At 39.5% G+C, this 12616-nt stretch overlaps 1 pseudogene; it reads left to right on the top strand.

Moving 5' to 3' along the window:
- Positions 1 to 10058: 10058 nt before the first annotated feature.
- On the top strand, positions 10059 to 11199 carry LOC123804019 (bifunctional methylenetetrahydrofolate dehydrogenase/cyclohydrolase, mitochondrial pseudogene; annotated as a pseudogene).
- The last annotated feature ends 1417 nt before the right edge of the window (positions 11200 to 12616 follow it).

The following is a 12616-nucleotide window of genomic DNA, read 5'->3' on the forward strand; positions in this document are numbered from 1 at the left end:
GCTTTTAGCTATTATCTCTTCAAATAAATTTTCTGCCCCCTTTCTCTCTTCTTCTTCTGGGACTACTGTAATACAAATGTTATTAACATTTGATGGAGTCACTGAATTCCCTAAATCTATTCTCATTTTGCACAGTTCTTTTTTTCTCTGTTCAGCTTGATTACTTTTCATTACTCTGTCTTCCAAGTCACTGATTTGTTCCTCTGCTTCTTCTATCCTGCTGTTCATTCCATCAAACACGTGTCTCATTTCATTTATTGAGCCCCTTTTTTCTGCTATGCTATTCCTTATCTTTGTGTTAAGGGTTGCACTCATGTCTTCCACTCTTTCCTCAAGTCCAGTGAATATCCTTATGATCATTGTTTTAAATTCTCTCTCAGGCATGTTACTTGTATCTGTTTTGCTCAGATCTCTGGCCATTGCCTCGTCCTGTTCTTTCATTTAGGATAAATTTTTATTTCCTCATTTTGCCCACATCTCTATATCTATTTCTATGTGTTAAGAAAGTCAGCTATATATTCTGCTCTTTAAAGTAGTTACTTTATAAAGAAGAGGTCCTAGAGTGCCCTAGAGTGCAGTGTCTCCTGTTCACCAGAACCTGGTACTTCAGAAGAGTGCTCTTGGTCTGAATCACTTTTCCTTTCAGTGCAGTCATCTACACTCACTCTCTGTCTATTGCGGGCTGTGCTGTGCTTATTCTCTGTGGTATTAGTGGGATCCAGACAGACCAGCTCTGACAGGGCATGCCCACTGGGGAACTTTGGAGTACTCCTATGCTGGACCCCCAAAAACACTGTGGAGTCCGGGGGCTATGCACCAGGGTAGCCAGGGAGCAAGGCTGAACATGGCAGGTAGTGACTGCTGGGCACGGCCAGGCCCATTGGGCAAGGATGTCTGGGGGCCTGAGGCTGGGCAAGTCATGGTGGCTGTGCAGTGCACACGGTGCAGGATAACAACTGTGCACCTAATGGCTGGGTGGGGTGTGGGCAGGGCCACGTGCAGCTTTAACAAAATTTGCCCTGAGCTCAGGGCCTAGACTAGCAGGCTTGAAGTGGGTGAATCCTTAAGAGAACTTAGCATGGCACACTGCTAGTAGGTTAGGTAGCAAGTGTCTGTGCAGTCCCACCTCCCAGAGATGGCCCTGTGTTTATACTGGGGGTTTGGGGGAGACAAAAGGCATCTGTCCCCCAACACACTCAGAAATCAGTGTGAACAGATCTGTCTCCTGTTTGCCCCCCGTGTTGTATAAACTGCTCTTGTTATGTTGCCTCTCCACACAAGCTGCTATCTCTTTAAGAACAGCAACCCAACTATCACTTGCCCTCCAGGCTAGCCCAGTGCTGAGTCAGTTGACTTTTAAAGCTCCAAGTTCCAAGTCCCACCAGTTTTACAAACTCACAAAATTCAACCCCTCCTGTTTTTAAATCCAAATGTTACAGGGATTAGTCTACCATGTGTGAGCTCCCTGGTCTGAGAGCCCATTTCTCTCTCTGTGCACACAACTCCCTCCCTCCTGGGGACAGCCTCCCTCTACTTTTCTGAACTTCATAACCTTTCAGATGCAGCTTCTTCTCTATATTTAGTTGTGGAGTTTGTTCTGCCAGTCTTTGGATTGCTCTCCAGTTTATTGACTTGGATGTGGATGATATCTAGTTGTAAATGTGGAACAGGGTGAGCTCAGGGTCCTCCTACTCTTCCATCTTGCCAAGTCCCTCATCTTCCCTCTATTTTTTAATGGCCTCTTTTACCCCTTTTAGTAGTTAATCACCTTTTGCTAGTTTAATAATTCTTTAGATGAGGGGCGCCTGGGTGGCACAGCGGTTAAGCGTCTGCCTTCGGCTCAGGGCGTGATCCCGGCGTTATGGGATCGAGCCCCACATCAGGCTCTTCTGCTATGAGCCTGCTTCTTCCTCTCCCACTCCCCCTGCTTGTGTTCCCTCTCTCGCTGGTTGTCTCTATCTCTGTCGAATAAATAAATAAAATCTTTAAAAAAAAATAATAATAATAATTCTTTAGATGAAATTACTGGTGTGATTTCTAACTCCTGATTGGACCATGATTGATTTACTGCCTCAGAAAGTTTCTGGGAAACTAAAGTGAAGTACTTCACGTAATAATGCAAATAATACCAATGCCTGGCACTTACTAAGGGTTAATTAATCCAGTTGTTATTCATTATGATAATACCTCTACAAAGCCACATGTGAAAACCCTTAATGTGGTTTGCCTATAAAGGTATGTCACAGTAAGAAAAAATATGGATTGCTCTCAATTCTACCACTCAACCTAAAAATGAGCTCAGAAAAATGTCACCTTTGAACAGGAAGGCCAGCAGAATGCTATAGTGAAAGCAGAATTGTATTTGGAGTCACAAGACCCAGATTTGAAATGAGATAACCATTTCTATTGAACCATGACCAAAACCAATTTACCCATCACATCCCTGGTTTTTCCCTCTACAAAGTGGTAATAAAAATACCTATCTCAGGGTTTTCTAAGGCTTCAATGACAAAATATACAAAAAGACATTATATTTTACTAATGTTATTTATTATTAAAGATATCTGTTGCTGCCTTTATGTCTATAGGGTTGCCAAAGTCTTTGACAATGCTAGTAAATATTTATTATTATTGTACAACTACCAGTCAACAGCCTATTATGTGCCAGGCCTTTATGAATTATTTCATTAACTATCACAGCCCTACCGTACAAAAAGCATCTTTGGTGTCATCCTTGTTTACTATTAATCTCACACCCCACATTCAATCCAACAGTGAATCATCTAAAATCTACCATCATAATACAGTCAGACTCTGTCCACTTCTTAGAACCTCTACTCTACCATCCTGGCCTAAGAGACTATCTTATCTTCCCCGGATTCTGTAATCAATTCCTAACTGGCTTTCTGGCTTCTGCCATTCCTCAATCTGCCACTAGCATACACCTCACCCAGTCTATACTCAAAACTATACCCATATGATCCTTTAAATCATGCCACGTCACTTCTCTACTCGTAACTCTTCAGTGGGCTCCCCTCTAACTTAGAATAAATCCAATATCCCTACAATGGTTTCCTGACCTTTCACAATATACCTAACTCACATTACTTTTCTGACTTTATCACCTACTCTCAATTTGTTCCCCATAGTCCACTCATGCTGGCCTCCTTCCTGTTCATAGAACACACCAGGCAGAGCCCTACCTCAGGCCTTTGTATCTGCTCTTACATCTGCCAGGAACACTTGGCTCCCAGATGATCTTACATCTTGTTCACTTGCCTCCTTCAGGTCTTTGTTTCAAGACTGCTTTCTTAGTCAGCCCATCCTGACTTCAGTTGTAGTTATTCAGCACCCTCACTGCAATACTTTCCCTCCCCCTTTCTCTATTTTACTCCATATTGATTGTCACTATGTGACAGACATGTCAGATACAATATACTTATAAGATAGGATTCCTTATTTTGCAAATAACAAAAGCATGATTTAAATTGGACTAAACAAAAGGGAATCTGTTCACCCAGGTAACTAGAAATTCCAGAGGTAGGACAAGCTTTGGAAGTATATGATCAAGCTCAGTCTCTATTTCCTGCCATTCACTTTCTACTTCTGTATACTAGCTTTATCTTCCATGGCAGTAAAAAAGTTGCTATAGAATCTCAGACTTTTCAACTATATACCACACCAATCAGAGCAAGAACAGTGTGTATCTTATGCAAATGAGTTTTACATAGTTCTGATAGGACCAACCTTAACCAATCACAGAGGCCAGTGCAATGCCATGCACTGACTTAGGCTCATGTCATTGCTCATCCCTGAACCAATCTTTGTGGCAAGGGATACTACTGCCTTATGTCAAACACAGGCTATGCACAGAGCTGGGAATGATGTCAAGCCTACTCCCAGGGAGCAGAATAGATGCTGGAAAAGCAAGTATAATGTCCATTACAGCACTGTGTCCGTACCTAATTCGAGAAAACTACATCTCAAAGATCAAGAGACATAGCCAGTAAGTGGTAGAGCCTGTACTCGGAGCAAGATCTAGCTGAATCCAAAGCCAGCACTGTCAGTTAAACTACATCTCAGTGACCACACATCACCATAAATTCCTCATAATCCCTGATATTTTCTCTCTATTAAAGAGGAAAAGTGTGTAAATGAGTTGATCAAAAGCAAATGTTCAGGCAATAGGATAAACATTAAGGGGATTCATAAGGACTAGAAAGATAAGATTTCTTCCCTTCTCACACTTTTTATCACTTTCTCTCCTCCTCAGTGGAAAATAGTGGGATTTCCGGCATAGTAACACTCCAAGGTTGTGCTATTAAAAAGACTACAATTTAGTAAGAGCAAAGTTGATTTGTCTCATACATGCACCATTCTGATTAACTTTGGAAAACTTAAATCTGCTAGGTGAGCCCTCCCAAGGATTATCTTAAACTGACACCTTCTTCCAAGGGAGTTAAGACCTAGAGATGAACAGAGAGAGGCAGAAAACAGTGGAGGCAACTGATGTGAGGTGAATACATTGTGCACTGGAGTCTGCTTCTGTATGAACTGATGGGAACCTCAATGCAGCATTCTCAGAATTCTATTTGTGTTCCAGATGCAAATTATTATTATTTTCCTTCTGGTACCTGCACCCCCTTTCAGTATCACAGAGGCATAATGAGCCAACACTTGCCGCTCAGGTCACCTAGAATTATTTCTCAAACAGCACCATAAACAAGGTATATTTGTTTATCTGGAATTTTTTTCTTTAGGTTTTTCTTGAAGGCAAACAACCAGAACCACAAGCAGTTTTACAAATGGTAGTATAGTCCTTCTAGTTTTATTTTTACAGCCTGGTTGTTTCTAAGGCCAATAATTCAGCAGGTTGAGATACTCAGGGTAGATGGCAATCACAATCATTATCCAAAGGCAAAACTGCTAGCTCAGAACCTATCAGGCTATTGCTAGAGTTTTTTTTCATTTTTTCTAATGATAGTACCCTATTCAGACATATATACCAGGATTATCTATTACTTCTATGCTGATTCACACAGGTTTAAAAGGACTTTCTTTAGTTTTCTCTGATAATCCTAGCATTTGGCCACCTGAGGAACTTAATGTCAGGTGCAAAACCCAGAGATTGTATCCTGCACTCCCTTCCCTGGAACCATATGTTTTTCACATCTGCATTAAAAGGGGACTATTTATTATCTTTGTTTTTTTTTTTTTTTAAGATTTTATTTATTTATTTGACAGAGAGACAGCCAGCAAGAGAGGGAACACAAGCAGGGGGAGTGGGAGAGGAAGAAGCAGGCTCCTAGCGGAGGAGCCTTGTGTGGGGCTCAACCCCAGAACTCTGGGATAATGCCCTGAGCCGAAGGCAGCCGCTTAATGACCGTGCCACCCAGGCGCCCCTATTATCTTTGTTTTTAAGCAGAGTAATCACTGTAGTGGGAATGCATTTTGTGTTTGATACTTGAATATATAGTCAAGAGAAGGGCACATTTACTTCAGATGAATTTAGGTCTAGAGCACCTTTCTAGATCAATTATTGAAGAAGAATTCATAAAACGAAATTACAACAGCTGCTTGAAGAAAATGAAGGCAAAGATTAAGAAGCAGATGAACTAAAATATATGCCAAGTATCTTATTTACTTTAGATGTGTTAACTTGCTTAATTTAACAGCAATTCTGTGAAGTAAATATATTCCCCAAAAGAGGCATCTTTGACTCAGGAAGGACAAATATGTTACCCAAATAATAGAGCTAAATTCTAACCCAGTTTCAACTTGACTTCAAAGCCAGTAGGTACTGGTAAGTATCTCCCAAAGCATGTTTCAAGAAACAATAGTGCCACGGAAAGTTGAGAACCAGTATTTGCAAACCCAAACAAATAAGTTCAGAAGACCCTGGGTTAAACAAAGTTAGTTATTCTTTTAACTGCAAAATGAGACATTTACATACTATGATGTTAGACAAGATATATTTATACAGCATTTCCACAACTCATTTGACCACTGAAGCCCTTTGCACAAGCATCTTGGGATACTAATATGTGTTCCATGGAATACTCTGAGAAACAGTCTGACTCTCTGCTCTAGCATTCACAAACAGAATCAATATTAACATTAGAAACTCAGATGAGCTTTTACGCTTACAAGTTTTCATTAAGCTTTGCATATGTAGATCAATGAGGATCAAGCGTCTAAACAGAAAATATGCTAGCCCGTGTTCTTGCTGTCTATCACACAGTATAGTGGACCATTTTAAGTCAAATAGACAAAATGGTTCACTTGCCAAAATAAAGGAGAACATGCAACAAAGGTCCATAGTGTAGTAAAGTGAAATAAAATTCTTGCCAAGTCAACCTTTGCAAAGGAAAAAAAAGAGAAGGAAGATGTGATGATGGTAAACAGCTCTATCAAAGAGTTTTAGGAAAAGAATTTAATAAATTTTCTATTGTAAATAATGTACAATAAAGCAGGCTATTTGACCTTCTCCAATGATTTTAGTTGAAGAAATGTAATCCTGGGGGACAATGTTCACGGAAAACTGTCCATCAAGATGACGGTATTCATTATATTCACCAAAGTGTGCTTGAGGCCGAACAGAACATGACTTACACAAAGCAAATCCCACAGCATCCTTTCCTGGAACAAAAGCTAGCTGGTTTTAAAACTGAATTGGCAGAAGGTACAATGGTAATCACTTCAATTTTCAGATATGGGGATATTTTACAATTCAAGCCAGTTGTTTTATATACATATATACACGTGTGTGTGTTTATATATAGGCTTATATACATATACATATAAGCACACACACATACACATTCTGCTTTCTTTCTCTCCCTTCTTCCTTTTATCTGGAAGTTCCTGTAAGACCTCAAGCTGGCCCTTACTGAAGGAAGCTGATGTTTTCACTTGTCCATAAATCATCCTGAATAAGGTTATTCTGAATTATTTCTCATAGGCTGTGCACGACAGTTGAGCTTTACAGACTTGGATTTGACTCCAAGTCACAACACAAAATAGTTATGAGACCTCACTCAAGTTATTTAACTTTTTTAACATTCAGTTTCCTCTCTGCAAAAAAGACTTGCTGTGAATATCAAATTATATGTTATTGTAAAATGTGCAGCAGGGTTTTGGGCATATAAGAAATAGTAGCTATTACTAAGTTCTGACTGTTGTGAACATGAGCCCATCTAACATTGACAAAGGAAATCTACAGTACTGTACTGTTCTTCTCAAATGTCTTCACAGAGGTATCTTTAGCAACAAAGAACAATAACTTATATCCCACCACTTACATTCCCAAGGTACTTGAGTCCTTAGGCCCAACACAGAAAAATGAAGACATTTCTTTAGTATGTTTTCATTTTCTAAAACCATGTAAATTTTGTTTTATATTCAATAATACATCCTTGTTTATTTTAATATAAAAATACTTTCAAATTACTTACCACTAAGGAAAATTAATGGTTGCAGAAGACACCACGCAGCAAATAACAGCGTTTGAGAAACACAAGTTTCACGAGTCTATTTTAGGTCATACAATCAGTTTGTAGTTAATTCCCCTTCACTGTAAGCTTGGGCTGTGTTCTACAATTTCTTAATCGTAAATATTTATTGAATGTTGCCCTGACTATGCTCACGGGGGTTGGATAAGCCTAATAAGAACCCTTCTCATTAAGGGTTTTAATGAGAAGGGTGGTGGGTTGAAATAGTATCATAAGAAGTAGAATAAAAATCATAGTCAAGAAAAGGAAAAGAACAGTTAAGCAAGAGCCTTGAGTCAAGTAGAAAATAATGAGGTCAAAAGAGAAGTTAAGTATACCAAGAAATGGATCAAGGCAAGCAAATCAGGAAGAAGGCTATGAATGACAGGTTCCTATACTGACTATGTAGCACGGGAACAAGTAAACTAGGGCAATGCTTATCACAACGCTAGGTGCCATAATCTACGCAAGCCAAAAACGCAAGCTCTTTATCCTTTAAAATCTAACAATTTTAATGTAAAGTTCGATGATTCATTAGTTGTGTATAACACCCAGTGCACCATGCAATACGTGCCCTCCTTACTACCCATCAGAAACCAGGGATGTACTGTATGGTGACTAACATAATAAAAAAACATTAAAATAAAAAAATATATAACAATTTTAAATGAGACAATAAAGACAAACATAAAATATTTTTATCTTTTCTCTGTTTTAGAATCCAATACTAAAATAGCTAACATCTACTGAAACAGTACCAGGCATCGGGCCCTTTTCTAAACACTTTACAACCACTAACTCAGTTAATCCTTAACAAAAGTGGATATAATCAATTATTTCATTTTACTGATACAGAAATAAGCTTAAAGAGGTTAAATAACTTGCCCAAGATTATATATCTAATAAGCAAAAAAGCCAAGATTCAAGTTCAGGTAATCTAGTTCGGTGTCCTTATACTTAACCACCAAACTATCATGCAATTAGAAAGTGGAATAAGGGGGCACCTGGGTGGCTCAGTCATTAAGCAGCTGCCTTTGGCTCAGGTCATGATCCCAGGGTCCTGGGATCAAGCCCCGCATCAGACTCTCTGCTCAGCAGGAAACCTGCTTCTCTCACTCCCACTCCTCCTGCTTGTGTTCCCTCTCTCGCTGTCTCTCTCTGTCAAATAAATAAATAAAATATTTTTTAAAAAGAAAAAGAAAAGAAGGAAAGAAAGTGGAATAAGGACTAAGAAAAAAAATGAGATCACAGGGATTGGTGGCTGAAATATCCTAGAGAAGAATGATATATTTGTCAGAGACTTTCAGTGCAAGGGAAGGAACACCAACTAAAAATAGTTTAAGTATAAAAGGTTGAATTAATCCATGAAACTGATTAATTCAGAGGTTACTAGATTCAGACACAACTGGATCAAGTAACGCAAATTATGTTATTAGCTCTCTCTCTCTAACCTGCCCCATCTCTCAACTTTGATTTTCTCTGTGTATTATTCTAATTCTATCGTATTACAAATTTACCCATGGATTTCCTCAATGCATCCAAGGAAGCTGGCCCATCATAAAGCTCATCTCAAAAATCCGTAGAAAAGAGAATGTCTCTCTCCAATCCCAGGGAAGGATTATGATTGATTCTGCTTGGATCCCCAAACAAATTATTCTGACCTAAAAAAGGAGAATTAAGCTTGGCCAGGCCTAAGTGACAATGGACGTTCAGACATGGGTATTTTTTATACAAGGGGAGGGGAGTAGAGGGATAAGAGAAAAAGAGATCTGTTAGCTAGAAACAATAGCTAGTAATACAGTCCATTACAAATGGCATATGGAATTTGCTTGTCTTGAGTCATGGGACAATATGGTAGACCTAGTAGTTTGGCTGAGCTGAGACAGGCAATTGACTTTCAAACTAGCCCTAATAACAATCATAGTGATTTCAAGACTAAGCAATTATGCACCACTTTACAGTTGAAAAGCATTTTCCACACATTACTTCTTTTGAAAAAAAAATGATTCACTTTCCTTTCACTTTTGCCAGAAGATGGGTTCTCGTTTGCTGTCATCTCTTCGGAGATTTACTCTAAGAAATATTGATTAAAATGTCTAATGTTTCACTTCTCCAAAACCAGCTTTATAGGATATGGATGATATAAACACTCCAGAAGCTACACCATTTAGCCTTGATCTCAGCAACTGCCCTTTAACACAATACTCTGAACCTCCCACATCTGAAGCTACTCTCACCGAGCCATTAGTCAACATTTAAGAATCTACTGGGCAATGCCCTACTGATAAAGCTAAAGTAAAATTTTTTAGTGTCTGAAATAGGACCCATTAGTCTCGGCATATAAACTCATGCATGCTATAAATGTAAGGTTGAGACTATAAAAAGAGTGCTGATGTCAAAACTATTTTAAATTTATAATGTTTACATGAAGCATCTCAACGCGGAAAATTAAAGTAAACTACAGGCATGGATACCAGCAAAATGTTCAGCGTGTTTCGGGTAGTTAACACAGATTAACAACATGAGTAAAGTGATATATCTAGCCTGACGCAAACATCAGTGTGGGCGATGGCTGCTGCTTCCCTGGTGTCCACACTGGCCACCCAACCACTCTGTCCCGCACAGAGCTATTGCCTTCCACCTCTTGGTAGCTGGAAATAAAGTTGTTGTCACTTCTGGAAGGAAGCTGGCCCAGGAGATCAAGCAGGAAGTACAGCAGCAGATGGAAGAATGGGTGGCATTGGGTGACAAACGGCCACACCTGAGTGTGGTTCTGGTTGGTGAGAATCCAGCAAGTCACTCCTACGTCCTCAACAAAACCAAGGCAGCTGCAGAAGTGGGAATCAACAGTGAGACAATTGTGAAAACAGCTTCAATTTCCGAGGAAGAACTGTTGAATTTAATCAATAATCTAAATAACGATGGTAACACAGATGGCCTCCTTGTTCTGCTGCCTCTTCCAGAGCACACTGAGGAGAGAAAGATCTGCAATGCTGTTTCTCCAGACAAGGATGTTGATGGATTTCATGTAATTAATTTAGGATGAACACGTTTGGACCAGTATTCCATGTTATTGGCTACCCCATGGGGTGTCCGGAAAATAATTAAATGAACTAGCATTCCATCCCTACGGAAGAATGTGGTTGTGGGTGGGAGGTCAAAAAATGTTGGAATGCCCATTGCAACACTACTACACACAGGTGAGGCACAGGAATGCCCTGAAGGTGATTCCACTCTTATGATATTTCATTGATACACTCCCAAAGACCAACTAAAGAAACATATAATTCTTGCAGACATTGTGGTCTCTGCTGCAGACAGTCCAAATCCAATCACAGCAGATATGATCCAGAAGGGAGCAGCAGCCATCCACATGGGAACAGAGTTCAAAGTCCCATAACTCCTAAACCCAAGTTGGTTGGAGATGTGGATTTTGAAAGAGTCAGAAAGAAAGCTAGTTACATCACTCCAATCCTTGGGGGTGTTGGTCCCATGGCAGTGGCGATGCTAATGAAGAATAATTATTGCTGCAAAAAAGGCACTGAGGCTTGAAGAGCAGCAAGTACTGAAACCTAGGGAGCATGGACTAGCAACTCCATGGAGGAAGGTAGGAGGAACATTAATTAACTGTTGTGTCTTCTGTCATGAACAACACTCCAAGCCAGTTCAAGAGGCAAAACAGGCCAATAGATATGCAATATTTTTTTAATTTATTTTACTGAAATGGTTTAAAATGCTTTGTATTTACTGAAAGCTTAAATGGGTGGGTGTTTGTGCACATAGCTCTGTAGTACCTCACTACGGAGCATGCCAGTACCATGCTGGCTGGTGTGATCCAGCAAAGAGAAGCCATTACCCTATTGATTAACATGGAGGACATTGTCATGTTGAAAATGGATGCTTACCTTTGTCAACCCACTTCAGTAAAAATCTGCCTTTTCTAGGATTGCATTTCCCAAGTGCTAGTCCAGTAAGAACTGATACTCACTTTAGGTTCCAAATCTTTACAAGTTCAACCGGTCAAACCAAAGGAAAAATGTTGCTTGAGAAAATTAGGGAAAAGGTAAAAAGGAAGAGATGGAAATTGAGCAGAAAAAAATTACTCTATTTTTCACATATAACATGTAAAAACTACATGTTAATAGTGTCCTTAGCTGTTATGCCATGGCTTAGTCATTGGGAAAATGTTCAGGATTGTTCCATATACCGTCAGCCTCATTTTATGTGTGTTACATCCATGAGGTTTCTCCGTTTTCTTCTAGGATTAAAAGGCTTATTTTATAGATTATTTGTGTATTTTATCATATTTGGCTTTTCCTACACCCTTAAACTTCATTGTTACATCTTTGTACTGATGGGACTGTCTATATTGGTACAACCTGAAACCTATTTTTGATAAACAAAACTTGGGCTTGATAATCATTAGGGCAGCTTGTATAAGTATGCAACTTAGTTTTCCACCAAAGACTTGTCAGTAGCTGCCTGCTTTTCTCTGATGTACCTGTTGGCTTTTCCCAATGGGTTTTTTAGAACTCGAGTTAATACTGAATTTAATCAGACCTTCTGATTAAAAGGGTTTTTTTGTGTTTGTTTCACAGGGTTTTTTTTAAATAAAACATTTCTGGGGGCACCTGGGTGGCTTGGTCGGTTAAGCATCTGCCTTCGGCTCAGGTCATGATCCCAGGGTCCTGGAATCGAGCCCTGCATCAGGCTCCCTGCTCGTGGGGAGCCTGCTTCTCCCTCTACCCTTCCCCCCTGCTCATGATCTCTTTCTCTCTCTCTCTCAAATAAATAAAATCTTTAAAAAAAAAAAAAAGAAAACATTTCTGACTGGTTTGGGGGATGAAAAAAGATATATTTAGTTAGTTTAGGAGCAAGTATTTCTTGAGTGCCTGCCATGGACCAGGCACTGTGTTTGAAACCAGGCATAAAAATATAAGTAATATCTCTGTACTTGAGGCACTTAATATTTAGGAGAGAACAACACATACACATAGTGGCAATATAATAGGGTATTTGCTGAGCAAGAGGAATACTCGGGGTATTAAGGACGACTCAGGGTACTAAGACGGTACAGAAAAGGGGGAAACTGACCCAGTTTGGAGATCAGGTATAGGCTTCCTAGA

This window comes from Ursus americanus, chromosome 8 (genome assembly GCF_024610735.1).
Source record: "Ursus americanus isolate L20-20 chromosome 8, mUrsAme1.1.p, whole genome shotgun sequence".
In the NCBI taxonomy this organism is placed as follows: domain Eukaryota; kingdom Metazoa; phylum Chordata; class Mammalia; order Carnivora; family Ursidae; genus Ursus; species Ursus americanus.